The sequence below is a fragment of the Crocodylus siamensis genome, chromosome 2 (genome assembly GCF_052110815.1).
Source record: "Crocodylus siamensis isolate JL-2025a chromosome 2, ASM5211081v1, whole genome shotgun sequence".
NCBI lineage: Eukaryota > Metazoa > Chordata > Crocodylia > Crocodylidae > Crocodylus > Crocodylus siamensis.
This window is the reverse complement of record NC_143396.1, coordinates 177,224,506-177,241,165: the sequence shown is the minus strand read 5'-3', so window position 1 is coordinate 177,241,165 and position 16,660 is coordinate 177,224,506. Positions and strand designations below refer to the sequence as shown.

The following is a 16,660-nucleotide window of genomic DNA, read 5'->3' as shown; positions in this document are numbered from 1 at the left end:
GGGCTGCAGTTTCTCCTCCTGACTGCCAGCAAACATACATTAAGTGAATCCCATCTATTCTGTGAAACAAATGAGGCTACAGCTTCTGGAAACAGCAGTTTGGGATTGTGTCATTAAACTGTATCACTATGCATGTGCATAAGACACCACAGCTAACTTTAATTCTGGCACTTCTTAGCAGCCGAAGGCTCCATGTTTCAACTTTAGTAATGGTCTTCTAGGCTAAGTACAAGCAGTCAAAAAGCCCGAGGCTAAATTGATTCAGTCTTGGCAGGTTAGTCTAAGCTGTGAAGATTGAACCAAGAAGCAAATGAACTGACATTCACTTTTGATTCAGGAAATGCAGCCACAGATCTCCAAGGCAGACAGGCAAGCTTTATTCTTTAAGAAACTTATGTCAGGTGCTAGCGATACAGAGCTGCTTGGGATGTTTAGAGGGCATCACATGCTATGGGACCACCCAAACCTCTTCCATTGTACATCTTCAGACAGCAAGTCAAAGGTTATAGGCTTTCTTATTTCTTCACATACAAATTATGTTCCATGTTCCATGCATATTTTGGTTAACAGTTCACATTATCCTGAGTTGAACCTCTTTTTATATTGAGGTTGGGGTTACTTATAGGCCAAATAGCCGGTCAGAGACGGGTTACTGGCCTAGATGGACCATTGGTCTGATCTAGTATGGCACTTATGTTCCTATATACAAGAATCCACTATAATCCAGTGGCACCTATAAGCACCTCCAATTAGAGACCAAGATCACCTTATGTAAGTAGAAGTAGCACAATATCACTGGAACTTCAATACGACTTGTAGCTCCACTGTCCAAACTCTAAGGTAGTGGTTCTCAACCTTTCAGGAGAACTTAGCCACAAGTTTTGGAACTAAGCAGCATCCCACCTCAAAAACTAACTTATTTATTACGCTGCTTACCTCCTTGCAGAGGACCTGGACAGTGGGGGTAGGGAACAACAGCCAGGCAGGGATGAGCCTGGGCCTGCACTTATTTGCTTATCTCCTCGCACCTTGAGGCACCCTTCAAAAGGATTTGACATCACCCCAGGGTACCCCAGTACCCATCACTGTTCTCAGGGCACAAGTGGTCCCTATGTGAGAAAAAATAAAGCACAAAGATCACAACTCACACAAAGGAAAAGAAATGAGCTTCATGGGGTGGAAGGAGGGAAGGTATGATAAAACAGCTGACAAATTCAAAGATTTGGTTAACAGTGTATCAGAGGCCTGATACAATTCAAATAGATTCCAACTGACCTAACGCATTAGTTATTTAAGCAAAAGAACGAGTGTTATTCCTGGGACTACCATGAAATTGTGGAAGGGTGTACCAAGCAACACCATGAAACCTTGTCTGATTACAGATTTGTTATATTAAGGGTTTTTAGATGTAAATATTGTCTAGGCAGTAACAGAAACAGAAGCTATTTTTGCACAGCCGCCAAACTGCGTAGAAAACAAATACCAATCTATCAAGCGATAGCCATCTATCTATCTTTATATATAGAATATAAATATATTATATACACACACACACACGCATCTTCTATCAATTGGCACAGTCTTCACCTTTGATGCTGTGCCCCGAATTTATATTGCAGTCTCTTCAATTTCTCCCTTCCTCTCTCTCCCACTCTCACTTTCTCTGAAAAATCTTTAACAGATCATATGTGGCACTTCTATCACTATTCCAGTTGGAATCGACACAGGGGGATGAGGGGACATACCAGACTCAAAGCGATTCTGGTAATAGAATCCAGGCAATTGAGGCCATTCCCATTAAATCACTAGCTGCCCACATTCAGCACAGAGTAAGTTTTAGCTCAGATCTGAGGGGCAATCCTGCTCTTACACCACTCTCAAGCTTGCTAGTGAACTGTGCACAAAGCCAGGGCAGAACTTAACCCACAGGGATATGGACTATATGCACCAGCTGCACAGAATGATGGATGTCTGACCATTGAGTCACTGATAAAAGTTACATTTAAAAACCCATCAGGAGCTGACTCTCCCCCATATATCTTGGGAGCTTATGCTGCCATGATCAGCTAAGTCGGTAACTGGCTGCAGCTTGCCATAAGTTTGCTCTCAAAACTTGTCTGAACAGAGCAGATCAATGAGGATAGAGTGGGAAGACTCTTACCCTGCACCAGCATTCATCAGCTGAAATGAAGAAGTGTGCACCAGTCATTTGGTATAATAGAAATAAAGTCACCTTACTAGAATGCTGTCACAGGATCAATGCCTCCTGCTTTAAAAATAAACATTGAAGCTTTGCAATGGCTTTTATCTAGCTGCAGGGATATTATCCTCTGACAATATTCAATTCTGCTGACATTATCTCTTAAACCCATTTTGATTTCACAAGCCAGCTTCACTAAAATGCACGTACGTGGTCACATAATGCTCTGCTGGGTGGGTCATACCAAGATATTCACTTTTAGGGACAAAAAGTCTTAAAAGCAAAGTCTGCTTTAAAAAATGAATAGCAGAAGGCCCATCTATCAGTGCACTGGTAGCAGAATATGCTACCTCACTGAAGAGCTGGGGTCAAGACTTAGCCCCTCTTTCTCTATCTCTTGCTGTTTGTAACATTAACCCCTGGTGCCTTCTTAATAACAAGAGGGAAACAGGAAGAGAAATTGATTGAATGGCTCTGCCTCCGTAATGATGGAGAAGGAAATCTCATACTTTAGCGATGAAGAGACTGAGCTGGCTGACAGATTGTACATGTGTGATTCCCAACACTCAGAAAAAAAAACAACACTCATCAGTCTTAAGCCAGGCTTCTTTATCAGCCTCCGCTTATTTTTAAACAAACAATTTAGTGGTAGTTAATGGCAGTGCTTTGCCACCTCTGAAAACAGAAGCCTGCTGCTTATCCATGTTAAGACTGGCATGCAAGTCGTAGCAAGTACAATCTTCCCTTTACTTTTCCCCTCCAATGTATCTGCATATTGAGCTGGAGGAACCTGTTTTAATGAATGAGAGGTAACTGAGGTAGTGGACAGATGTAACCCACAACCACTTTAAAAGGGGAGGACAAGTTGCCGCTCAGGAGCATATATCAGCTGGTATGTGTGCATGCTCCTATAATCATACAGGAGACCTAAACTGGTGGAGCTTTCACCCCGAATAGGGTTGCCAACTCTGATTGAAGCTATTCTGGGAGCTAGCCATTAGTGAGTTTTTAACTGCAATCTGTGTGATATCCTTCTGAACAAAGGACTCCAAAACCCATTCTATTGTATGATTCATTATTCCCCAACCTGAAATACTGGCATTTCCTATGGGAAGTGAGGCAACAGTGTGTACATACCACAGAGGTGGGAAGAATACGTGGCCCGCAGGCTATATCTGGCCCACCAACTGATTGGCCCACAGGCAGGCAAAGTGAATGGATCTGGCCCGTGGGTGGGCAGTGGCTCCAGCAGCTGCATGGTGCTGGGTGGCCAGGCCTAGATGGACCATTGGTCTGACCTAGTATGCCATGGGCTCCTGGCATGCCATGCGCTCTTTCTCTGGGCCAAGGCTGCCACCAGCATGGAAGTGGAAGCATGAACCGACCCACAGCTGTAGCACGCTCTGGGTTGGGGCTTTGTGGAGGTGTGGGGGGGAGGGGGGAAGTGGTGTGAAGAACAGGGCACATTACAGCTGTCGGTGGGTTCAGGCTTCTGCACTGGTCACAGCCTGCAGGTGTAGCACACCCCCAACCTGGAAGCTGCCAGCCACGTTTGGGCACCTGTGGATGCAGCCAGCAGCTGCTAGATCCAGACTGTGGGTGGGGGAGCAGTGCTGGCAGGGCACGCTAAGGCTGTGGACAGGTGGACTCTGCCTGCAGTGGGGTCGGGGGGAGCATGCTAAAGTTGTAGGCAGGTTCAGGCTTCCATGCTGGTCACAACCCTGGGAGGAAGGCAGGGGGATGAGGTCACCAAACTCATTAGGTGGCTTGCCAGCCCAAATAATTGCCCACCCCGATACATCAGGTGATGGTGGGGGGTGTCTATGTTCGAAGGATGCCTGTCAGCAAAACGGTATCACAGTTTCTCACAAGCCAAGCTCTTATTCAAGGGACTATGAAGCAAAATTGAGGAGTTGTATCCCAGAGAAGCTATGAATGAGAGTCTATTATAAACCTAGAGGGACCCTTAGGGAGGTGTGTAAACGTATTACAAAGCACTGAGATTTATATTAATGCTTCCAGCTGACAAGATCTCTCTTCTTATTTAATTGCCCACTCATGAGCAAGTTAAGTTAGTCCATAAGGGACTGCGAGGTGAAGATGAGTAGCTCTGTCTAGCCTCAACATTGAAGGCAATAGAACACTAATATGAAGAGAGAATCTCCAGAGCACAGATCGCTATATTATTAAGTATTCACTGACAGCTAAAATAATTCAGCTTATAGAAGCAATACACTTTTCCTTGCACAAAAAGGCACATATCTGCACACTTACCTGGCAAAGGTCCAACTGTCTACTGTGTGTGTTTCAATTACTGCTACCTACTTCTCTCTGGCCTTGGCAAATGCCATCATGTCCCATCTTGTCAACATGCTGTCACAAGGACCATTACCTGGGTTGCTGTTTCAATCACATTGCCTTCTGCACCTTCCTCCCTTCATTCTCACTTACACTAAACACAAGTCATTAGTCTTATCATTAAGGCCCCAAACAAACCAACAATAGTAATCAGTCATTGGTCACTCATGTTCAATGAGGTACCCATGATTCGTTTGCAAAACTATCTACCACATCCCTTTGTGCTTTTACCTGGTCTTGTGGGTAAGGGCTTAGCTTGGGACTCTTGAGGTCTGGGGTCCCATTTCCACCCCTGCCATAAACTTGAGCTTGGCAAAGTTTCTTAACGACTCTACACCTCAGTTCCTCATTGGTAAAAGGAAGAAGCTAATACTTCCTGTCTTTTCTTTATAGACCAAAGGAGTTGGGGCTCCTACCTAAATGTTTATGCAGAACTCAAAACTACATGTTCCTCCAACCACTGCTATAATGTAAATACTAATAATATTCAACTGTGAAGTTATGATAGAACAGTCCCTAAGAGCTACAATGAAATTAGGCCTTCTTATATTCAGAATTGTACCTTTAAGACTATTCGGGTATTCCAGGAATCTGCTTCCCTGATCATTTTGCAATTAATTCTAATTGCATTAAAAGACCTTCACCAACATTCCCAGTCAGAGTCAATTTGACAATACTATAAAACTCCAAAGCACTTTCAACAACAACAGCAACAACAAACTGACACTTATTAAAAATGGGGATGGAAAATGTGCAAGACACTATTAAAATCAGGCAGCTTGTAAATGCTTCTAGTTAAGTGTGTCAGCAAGTACAGCAACTGTATTTAGCTCATGGAGTGCTATTTAGCAACTTAACATGCTCCTAGCAGAACCCTTCTGTACACATGTCAGGGAACACAAAGAAAGAAATTTTATTATAGGTGGGTCCTTTATAGCAGCAGAGTTTGGAAATAGTGATTATATGGTTGTATACAAAATGTTACAGTTCTACATGATTATACAATGAGTAACCATAGCTGCCCAAAAGTATATATTTATGACACCGCGTAATTCGTTTGGTGGCATGTAACATTTATAGGAATAAGAAAAGCACCCAGAGTTATTCCAGCTAAGCTAAAAATTATAAGGGTTATGAATCGTCTTTTGGGGCATAATGTTTTCACTATCTGTAGTCAGGTTAGTGCACCTGCAGGAGGATGTTATTCTGCAATGTTGTGCATTAATTGGTTTTTACGCCTACATTTGGTATGGCCCAACATCTGTGAAAAGAGAGAGGGCTGGGTAGTTCTAGTGCAGTTTACATTTTCCTTTGAAAAATCTGATCTCCAAGCAAGACGTTTCTGACTTATTTGCATATGATGTAAAAATATTTCAACTTGGCATAGATTAACACCCAGAGCACTCTCTCGCTGCAGGAACACTTGCATAAGCAAATAGAAGTTGAATGCTACGTTTCCAAAAGTTATGAGTGATCAAAACTCAAGTTATTTCCCTATTTGAACATTACTTCTCTGGCCTAGACTTCAATCAACTTCTCCACATCTGCAAGTTCCACACCGAGCTCCAAGCAAAAGCAGTTTTTGGAACCTAAATAAAACATCATTTGTTCCATATTTAGAAGCACAGCCACAACCACATCCCAAACTACGCCTAGCAAAAATGAGAGAGAAGTAGTTAACCATGTTAGTCTGAAGTTAAGTAGCAGTCAGGGCAACGTGGCATCTTACAGACTAACTCCTTCAGAGAGGCATTAGCTTTCACAGGCCACAGCCCATGCCTCTCTGAATGAGTTAACTTATAAGGTGTCATGCTGCCTTCTGCTTAACAAAAACAGCTAGACATATATGAAAGTCCAGGTCAGATAAGCTTTTCACTCAGGGGAAAAAAACTCCAGCAGCTGAATAAGATTTTGTAATGCAGAAGGATGCCAGACAGATAATTCCTGGAGATTGATGTCTTCTGTCTCCATAGAACGTACAGTTTCAGCAGTCCATGTAAAAGTTGTGTTACGCTGACACAACCAATGTACCTCAGCTCTTGTGATAATTTCCCAAAGGTGGAAGAAACCCATGCAGTCCCTCTCAGTGCCTCTCTTCAGAGTCAAGACAGACAGTGCTCAACAAGTTGTAACGTTTTGAAAGGACACTAACTATTGAGTATGCTTGAGATGATGGTCCTCTACTCTAAGGACCTTAACTCAGGCTTATCCCTGCCATCCCCACTACTGGCAGACAAATCAAAATAATAGCCTTATGACTCTCAGATGAGAGAATCAAAGCCAAGTACAACTAAAACTGTCAAGTTCTGGCCTGGAACAATAAGCCAGATAAAAAGATAAGTTACTAAGCATAGATGTCAATGAGCCGCATTTCATACCAGCCTTAGCAAATTCATTTTCCGAATATTATTTTTTTCATTTACAAAATTTTCTAAAAGGTCAGAATCGAAAACAAATGTCTTGATTGCAACCAAAAGCTAACACTTCTCCCCTGCCCTGAACTACACATATAATTTTTGCTTGTGGAGAATTTCACGAGTTTCAGGTTTTGTTCTGATGTGGCACGGAGCCAATTTGCAAAATCCTGTGTGAAATGGCATTTTTATCCATTGCACAGCTTTAGTAATATTCCCTTATGTAAGGGCAAAAAGAGAGAGAGAGACAAAGAGACAGCACGTAATGCCAGCTTCTAAAGGTCACTGAGGCAACTTTTGGGAAATCTACTATCAAAGGATGATTTTTTTATTAAATGGTATCACTAGACTCAAGGAAGTAATATATATACAAGATACCTCATACAAAAGAGGTATGTTTAGACTCAAAAGCCTAAGAGGGCCCATACACTACTTTCCCAGACCTGAACAGACTGTGAAAGCGCAGAGGAAGAACATCATGTTTAACAAGATAAACAAAGCTGGCAACTGTAAAATGAGAATGCTTCATATAGAAGAAGATGGATTTAAAAAAAATACTAGGTAAGCTTCTCTACTGGATTTAAAGTTCAGATGTCTTTGCTAGTGTCCTACAGCAGTCACTCTATCCCAGAGACTGCTCCTGGTGAAAGCTCTAGCAGCACATTTTAAATCACAGCTACTCTGCATGACCACAAATTCCTCAACTGTCTATACAGAAATGTAGCAGCCGTCCAAAAGACTGCCTACCTGAATCATAACATGTGCAAAGACCCATTTCTCCAAGTCCACACCAGAACCCAACTAACAAGGATGGCAAGAGATATCAGGAGGCAGTACAGGCCATCATGTCATGCCCCAAAATAAACTTAAGAGGACAGCATAGTTAGAGGAATACTCTGCGACTTGGGAAATATAGAACCAAGTCTCTGATCCACCATAAACCTCCTGTGTGATCTCAGATAAGCCTCTTGGGTTCTGTGCCTCACTTCCCCTCTATAAAATATGAGCAACTATACTTTCCTACCTTTTGGGGGCATTGCAGGAATAATACACTAAGGCAGGGGTGTTCAACCCCTGGCCTGCAGGTCAGATGGAGCCCATGGAGCCACATCACCTGGCCTGCAGAGGAATGGGGGCCCTACTCCCCTACTGTTAAATTTCTGGATCCATGGGGATCCCTGGGTCCAGTGCACTGGATTGGGCACCGAATCCCAGAGCTCAGGACTGGTCAGTGGTGGCACCAGGTCTAAGGACCCAATCCCAGTACACAAGGGCAAGTGTGGGCAGTGTCCAGCTCTTGAGACCCAATGCCAGCATGAGGGTGGGACGGGGTGGTGCCAGGCTCTCAGATCCCAATTCTGGTCTGCAGGGCAGGAGGGAGCAGTGCCAGGCCCTGAGGCCCCAATCCTGGAATACTCAATCCTGGGGCTCAATCTACCCCATGGACTCACCCCACGCCACTTATTTTGCCCATAGGGCAAAAAGCTTGAGCACAACTGCACTAAGGAATAAATGGTACTGTCATACCATCAACCAGGGACCATACAAGTACTTTAGGTAGACAGAACAGGCAATAACACAGGGAAACATCAGGCCATTTTACAGGATCCCCTGAAAACTCATTCACTATGTGCTGGTGTGAGAAATCTTGTGCTGGCTGAAGTCATTAATAATATTTTCAGCAACGCTTTCTCTTTCTAACCCTTCACACTAGGAATTGTTGACTTTTCAGTATATGGGGGCTTTGCTTCTGGAAAATACATATTTATTCAAAATATTAATTAATCCCTTCTCGACATCTACTGTACCTGAAACAGCTGGCAATTTTCCCCTCTTAATCAACACAGTCCCCAAAGGCTCAGTGTTTTAAACACAGTTTCTTTAAATAACTCCAGTCATCAACACCAAATCATTTTTTTTTTACTTTGGATGGCTGAAAAGATAATTACTAGAGACAATCAATCAATTGCTAATTCCTGAGGGTGTCTGGTGAGATGCCTCATGTTTGCTGTGGGCTCTGTGAGAAGACACATTCTTTGGCTTGAGCCTTCTGCAAATTTATGTTATTTTGCAAGATTTATTTTAAGCAAAAAACCCAACCTAAAAATGAGTGCTGGAAGGACTGCACGGGAGGTTAGTCATGAGATAAGAGGTCATTCACCTTACATAAGTCTAAATATACTTTATTGCCAATACTTAAGTAAAAGTATCCTCACCAGGAGACCTATGCAAAATATTCTCCCAATACAAGGTTGTGTCACATCACAAGAATATCCATTTTAATTTCCATTCTCACCACAGGGATCAAGGATTAAAAGGATGAAAAGTGAGCTGTGATTTACATCACAGAGGTAGCTCCCACAAAACAAGGCTGAGAAATGCTACTGATATCCTGTGGGAATCCTGTGCTGCACAATGAGGTCTGCAGGCCGGATCCAGCCTATGAAGCTCTATCATCCAGCCCACAGTGATGCCTGTGGGTTGCAGATTGCCATGGATCCATGCAGCATGTGCTGGCCCCAGCCCTAGCCCCGCACGCTGCACGCAGCACATGGACCTTGACACAGGCAACATATCGCATAGGGGCTGGAGTCCAGGGCATGCAGCATACTGGATTTGGGGCTGGTCCAGATCATAGACTGGCTACATGTGTTGGATCCTGAGTACAGAACCAGTCTGGTGGGGCCTCCACGTGCAGGGCATGTGTCAGCCTGGCTCCATAGGCAGAGCCTGGGGCTTACGCATGCTACATGCAATGCGCAAGGGTGAACCCAGCACACACTGCAAGCAGCATGCAGGCTGGTCCAGGGTGTGAGCTGCATGCAGTACCTGCACTGTGCAGAGCTGGCCTGCAGTGCCTGCACTAGACAGCCCTGCATGCAGCATGCAGGAACTGCGCCAGAACAGCCCTCAATTGATTATGACAATCTTCAGGAAAGGAGACAAGTCTGACTGTGTGAAATTACAGAGGAATTGTTGTAGCATGTCAGGATCCCAGAAGAGGCCGTGATGCACCATGGTGACTCCGCGACTGTGCCCTGTTTCAGCCCTAGAACACCTTCCCTTCTCACCCTCCACACCTTGCTGTAATAATAATAAATAGGGAGGCTGCCCACAGGCTTTGTGTGGCCCCAGTCCACCTGGACCCCCCCCCCCAGCGACCTCTACTGCTCCCAGGCCCCTTGCTGGGCCTCTCTATAACTATGCCCCTGCAGGACACTTAAAGCCTTAGGGGCTAATTACTTAGTGCCTTAGTGGCTCCAATCATTCCCTACATCACACTCCAAGCCTCACAAGTGTTACAATAATGATATTCTCCTGTCAGGGCTTTGGGCTCCTTGGCCTCCACCCCTTTATTCTAGCTAGGCCTTCTTGCCTAGACCTCCTATGTTGGACCTGGCTTTGAAACACTAGCTCTGATTTGGCCCTTTGAGGCACTGGGCCCCTGGCCCATACGGTCGTGTCTCTCTCGAGTGACAGGTCCCTGGCCACCTCTGTGGCCTCATACTTTGCCCCTCTCTCCGTGCTCAAAAGTCACTCAAGCCTTGAGCCTGCTGCTGGCAGCACTCAAGGCAATTGCATGCCCCTCAGGCATTAATGGAACCTCCGTATACTGCCCCATAGGTCCCGACCCAAACCACTGGTGTAAACTGTAACATAAACAATAAGCCCACAGGCTATGACTAGGGTTGTGCAAAATTTTGCCGGCTGTTTCATTTAGACTCGTTTCCAGCTCGAAACAGAGAAATCAAAATGAAACGAAAGGGTTTCAAAACAGCCTCAAAACAAAACGAGGGCAGTCTAAACATTTCAAAAGTTTTGAAAGTTTTCAAGTTTTGAAGCTGAAACTGGGCTTGCCTACAGAGAAACAGAAAGTAAGGAGAGGGAAGGGAAAGAGGGGGGAAGGATACACTGAGGGCATGCCTTAACACATGCTGGAGAAGCAGCTCCTATAGGAGAGGAAAGAAGGACTTTGTCACAGTTTGGCTGCCTGAGATGCTGCTGATGCTACTGTGCTGCTGCTCAGTAAGTTATTATTTTACCGGTTGTCATTTAAAGTGGTGGACCAGGCTAACGTTGTAGGGGAGGAGGAGGCTTCATTGGGGCACACTACCATGTCATGTAGAGGGCACACCTTAACTTACACATAGTCACACGTCACCAGTTTTGCTTGTCAGTAGCTTGAGGTGCAGTTCCCTAGAAACCCCTGCACCTATCTCCTTGAAAGCTGGCAGGCTTCATGGCCTCAGACAGGGCTACCATCCCTGCTGTTTTCACCCCCCATGCCTTCACACTTACAAGTGACGTGAGTTTTGCTTTCAGGACTTTGAGGTGCAGTTTCCCAGAAGACCTTGCACCTATCTCCTTGAAACCACCATCCCTGCTGCTTTCATCCAAGTCTACCAAAAAATGACAAAGTTATAGGCAGTTCCATGCTTCCCCATTATAGCCTATGGGCGAAACCTCAAAACAGTGTTGAAACAGCGAAACAGTTTCAACAAAATGAAATGGAACAGTGCTTTGAAGATAAATGAAACTCAAAATGGAAAAACTGTCCCGTTGAAACAGAAGTTGAAATGAAATGGTGCTGTTCCGCACAGCCCCAGCTATAACAAACACAAAGGAGAAACAGCCCTGTGCCCCTTTAAGAGGGTACACTTTCCCTCACCACTCAGCTAGGATAGCCTCCCAGCCCTGGGCTATATCCTAGCAAGTTCCCCTAGCCTCACTGGGGATCCATGTGTCCCTGTGACAGCCATGCAGAGACTAGCTTGTACCCTGAGCCTCTGGCTTATATCCTCCCAGAACCCTGCCCCCTTCCAGTGAGCAGACTGCCTGGGCTGCTTGCAGGTGCCTGCTAATCAACCTCATTGGCCTGTTGCTCCATCAACCTGCAGCTGCTGTACCCTGCCTGGCCTTCAGTGCTCCCTCACTGGAATGCTCCTTCACTTAAAGGAACAGGGAGCCACAGGCTCTCTGTCACAATCGTTTTCTTGTCCACCATGGCAAGGATCATTGCAAGAATGCTCCTGAACCATCTCCCCTTCCACTTGCTGAAGAGCTCCTCCTGGAAGCTTAGTGTGAGTTTAGGGCATCAAGAGGCACAACTGACATGATCTCCACAGCTCACCACTGCAGGAAAAATGCCAGGAACAGCATAAACATCTCTTTATGGCCTTCTCTGACCTCCTGAAAGTCTTTGACGGTCAACCGACAAGGCTCATGCAGCATCCTTTGGTAGATGCTCACTGAAATGCCTCACCATTCTGTGTGTGCTCCATGATGGTATGAGAGTGGTAGTTCTCAGTAACGGATCTCTCTCAGATCTGTTTGAGGTTAAGATGGGAATTAAGCAAGGCTGTCTCATCACTCAGTTACTCTTTTTGATATTCCTTATCAAAATGCTACATCTGACCACCAACAAGCTTCCAGCTGGTGTGGAGCTAAACTATCAAATGGATGGTGCACTGTTTAATCTCAGCTGACTCCAAGGCAAAACCAAGACCACCTTGACCTCAATCATCGAGCTCCAGTATGCTGATGATGTTGTAGTCTATGCTCACTGGGAAGGAGACCTTCAGGAAATTGCTGACAGCTTTACCACAGCATGCAACAAAATGTGACTGATGCTTAACACACTCAGAAGATGAAGGTCCTCTATCAACAAGCTCTGAATGAGCAGTTCCTAGCTCTGGTCATTCAGATTCATGGTAAGACTCTGAAGAATGCTGAGTATTTTCTGTGCTTCACAGGCCATCTTCACAGAAGTTTGGCATAAACAAAGAAATCCAGCATTGCCTTAAATATGCAAGTCTAACCTTCAGAGGCCTGAGGAAATGGGTGTTCAAAGATCATGATATCAGATCCGAAACCAAGCTCATTGTTTATCAAGCTGTTATAATCCCCACCTTACTATATGGAGCTCAGATGTGGACAACATGCAGGAGACATATCAAGCTACTGGAGAAGTACCATCAACACCGCCTGCAGAATATCCTTCAAATCCAGTGGGAAGGCAGATGCATCAACATTAGCATCCTCTCACAAGCAAACACCATGAGCATTGAGGCAATGATCATCTGGATTTCTAACTCCAAATTATCAAAGCAAGTTTTATTCTCCCAGCTCAGTCAAGGCATATGCTCAAGAGAAGGGCAAAGAAAGTACTTCAAGGACATCCTCAAGGTCAACTTGATGATATTGCATTTTTTTCAACTAGCCCAAGACTATTGCCCAGGACCGCCCCAAATGGAGGAAGAGTCTGCTGCAAGGATCTCAGTACTTTGAAACCTCATGGTAATAACAGAAGATGGAAAACTGGGAGTGGCAGTGGCAGCGTGCCATGGAGCAAATCAAGAATCCAGAGCCACCCACCATACAGAAGTATGTGTCCAAGCTGCAGCAAAGTTTATTGATCCCAGATCAGCCTCATCAGCCATCTTCAGACCCACAGATAATAATTTGAAGACAATCATCCTTGACTGGGAGGGATTGCTGAAGAAGAACAGCCCTGCATGCTGCATGCAATGCCTGCACTACCAGGCACTACACACCGGATCTGGCTGGTGAGGCGGGCTTATAGACCCAATCCATCCTGCAATCTGGTTCCACGCCACTCAGGCCAAATGAGTTTGACACCCCTGATATACTGCTACTGTTGATATATTACCCACTCTCTGATTACACATAGACATTTCCATAAGCATGAAGCTGGGAGATGGAGAAGACCAAGAACCACTTGTAAAGCAGTGAACCACCTCAGGAACACAACAGCAGGGAGCTGTGAAGATAACAGGAGGTGGACTATCAGAGTTACGTAAGGACTTCAGTACTAAGATGCAGTGACAGAGTTGTAATGGAGTAAGTACTCAGTAACCAGAAAGCAGACCCATTAAAAGAAGTGTATTACAAGCCCTGTGAGGAAGGGAGGCAAGTTCTGCAATAGCAAATGGTATTTCAGCACAGGAAGAAGAGATCCCTCTGCTAGAGAGCTGAGGAGGGAACGCACAGGCTTTTGGCTCTCAGCATGCAAACCAGACTCTGCAACCTTCATGGAGCCATACTGACTCCAGTGAGGCTCAAGGCAGGAGGTCCAAGCCAGAGACATGTGCAGGGCAGGTGACTGCTTGCACTAGCCCCCAGACAGGAAATGCCATGAGTGTTTCCACTTCCATGAGCAACAAATTCTCTTGCATTATGAAAAGTAATATTTGGGGAGGACAAAGTAATCCAATTATTCAAAGGTGGTCACCAAATTCAGAGGAGGGCTCCCAACCTAAGCCTTTCAGGTCTGCAGGAAACATTACTAAGTCCCATCAGATGCAACAAAATCAACACTTTCTCACCACTGATATCAAAATTGGTATCATTTCTGAATGACTGGTCTGGCACCAATTGTTACTTAGTGAAAGGAGATAGCTCAGCCAAGATGGAAAGGATGCTGACCTGCAGTTAAGAAAAATGCTACTAAGACTCAAAGCCCGACTGAATCTGTCAAAAACTTACTGGTGGCTACTATACTTAATGGATCGTTGTCACACATTTCCTCATTTCCATACCAAACACTTTAAAGGGCAAGAGAAATCTCTTTATAGTCGACCATCTAGGAGTCTTTGTATGACTTTTGTATGACTTACATATGTTAGTATGTGTGTGTAAATGCTCACTCGTGTGTAAATGTGTGCATGTGCATGTGTGAATACATGGGTCAGGGATTAAAAGGAGAATAAAAACTGAGCTGGACCCGTCTATTTACACACACCCATACACCCACACCTTATTTATAATAATACAGGTGACCTCATTGGTTTCCTAGTCAGACTGCTGCATGTGTCATGCATCGTACATCAGATCTATCGCACAAAAATACTTCCTGCAGTTACAAATAGTTATAATCATCTCCACTTCCTGAGACTATCTGCTGTGAACTTTTGCAATACATATTTAAATATCCATCAAGGTCCACGTCAGAGGGGACTGCCTTTCCATTCTGGGGTAACCAAATGCTATATTTCTTTCAGAATCCCGATGGATAGAAAATACTGGTAGCTGTCAGTTGATATATGTAATATGCAACTGTACAAGGGCTGTGTGTATAGGTATATCACAAACAATTTCCTGGCTGAAGAAAAAATATTACATTTCAGGGCATTAGCTATGAGCTTTCACCTTGACACACAACCTGCTGGAAGTTCAATATAGCAATTCTATACATTTTATAATAATACTGCAATTGAGTTTTGCAAAGCTAGGGTTCAATAGAATAAAGGCAGGCCATCAGTTGCTTTGGCTGGATGTTTTAGCTACCATTTGAGCTGCACCAGGGCATAAACAAAAACTCCAGGTTGTTACAGTAACTTGGAACTCCCCTTAATATTTTACAATATGTTGCCATTATTTTACCACTTTCCATCAGAGCTTGGTCTATTACAGTATATTACTGGCCTTGCCACTTACAAGCACCTGTCTTCTCCAAATAAACTATACAATATGGTAGGACATAAGTGCTTCCTAAGCAAAGATTTACCCTACCTTCAAAAAAAAAAAAAAAAAGATGTCCTCCTTCTTCCGATTCAGAAAGTCTTTTCCCTTCAAAAGCCTACCTGCACCAGTTCCGCTCTCCCTCTTTGAAAAACTCCTGTGTCAGAAACAGGTGCATTTATATCCAAAGCAGTTTCACCTTTTGTGGCAGCAGTAAGCTCTTTGGTTCCTCATGGCTGGCTGGCCCTTTCCCCCCTGCTTATTATGGGCATCTTTACATGGGGTTGGGGTAGAGGAGGTGGCACTTCAGATCAGCTCCCAAGAGCCACTATAATTTCATAGACATTTCATAGATTTCATAGACATTAGGGCTGGAAGGGACCTCGGGAGATCATCGAGTTAATTAAAGCACCCACAGTATCTTGTCTATTCAGCGTCCTGCGCTTCAAACTGGTGGTAGAGGCACTTTAACTACAGTTTGTTTGACACTGAGGCCATGAAACGTGCTAATTAGCACACTCCAGCAGACTTAATTAATCACACGTTCTAATTAGAACATGTCAGAGCAAGCACCAGGCACATATATAGGTGCACATACAACACAATGAGATGCCCAACACATGTACAGGTGCCCAACAACACAATTACTGAGGTCCATAAGGCTGGTCTTAGAATAAAGCGTACTGATCACTGGTTTCCATTAAGAGTCAGGCATCAATGAGAAGAACTGAATAACAGCTTTATTGAGGAACAGTAGACAACCTTCTGCAGACCCTTTGTCTCTCTCCAAGTAACTACAACTACCTCCTGAGGGGCCATCTCCCAATTCCCAACTTTTTAAAATTAGGAAGCATCTCTAAATTGTAACTTTTATCACTACATAAGATGCTTCTGTATGTGAGACGGTATTGTCATCTACATTTTTTACCACAACTCACCATATGCAACTTTGAAGAAAGTCATTTGGCCACTCATATTTCAATTTCTACATCTGTAAGATGCGAGGTAATGCTGCTTGCCTAGGATACAAAGATAACTGGGAAATTTAAATGTTCGTAAAATACTTTGAGATGCTTGGATGAAAGACAGTATGCATTTTCAATAGGATTCCACAACATCAACATTTAATTACTGTAGTTCCTCATTTGCTAGACTCCCTGCTGAACAGATTGGCAGACTCTAGCTTATTCATAATTGAATACCAGGA

At 44.2% G+C, this 16,660-nt stretch overlaps 1 protein-coding gene across 6 annotated transcripts in view; it reads right to left on the bottom strand.

Moving 5' to 3' along the window:
- Nucleotides 1-16,660, bottom strand: part of TSPAN4 (tetraspanin 4) — an 861,113-nt gene that overhangs the window by 647,068 nt on the left and 197,385 nt on the right. The window contains exon 1 of one of the 6 annotated variants that reach the window (XM_090032434.1): nt 937-1,021. The exons of the other annotated variants lie outside the window; for them this stretch is intronic. The gene's annotated coding sequence lies outside the window, so the exon portion shown is untranslated. Of the gene's footprint in view, nt 1-936; nt 1,022-16,660 lie in introns of those variants that run through there. 6 annotated transcript variants of the gene reach the window in all.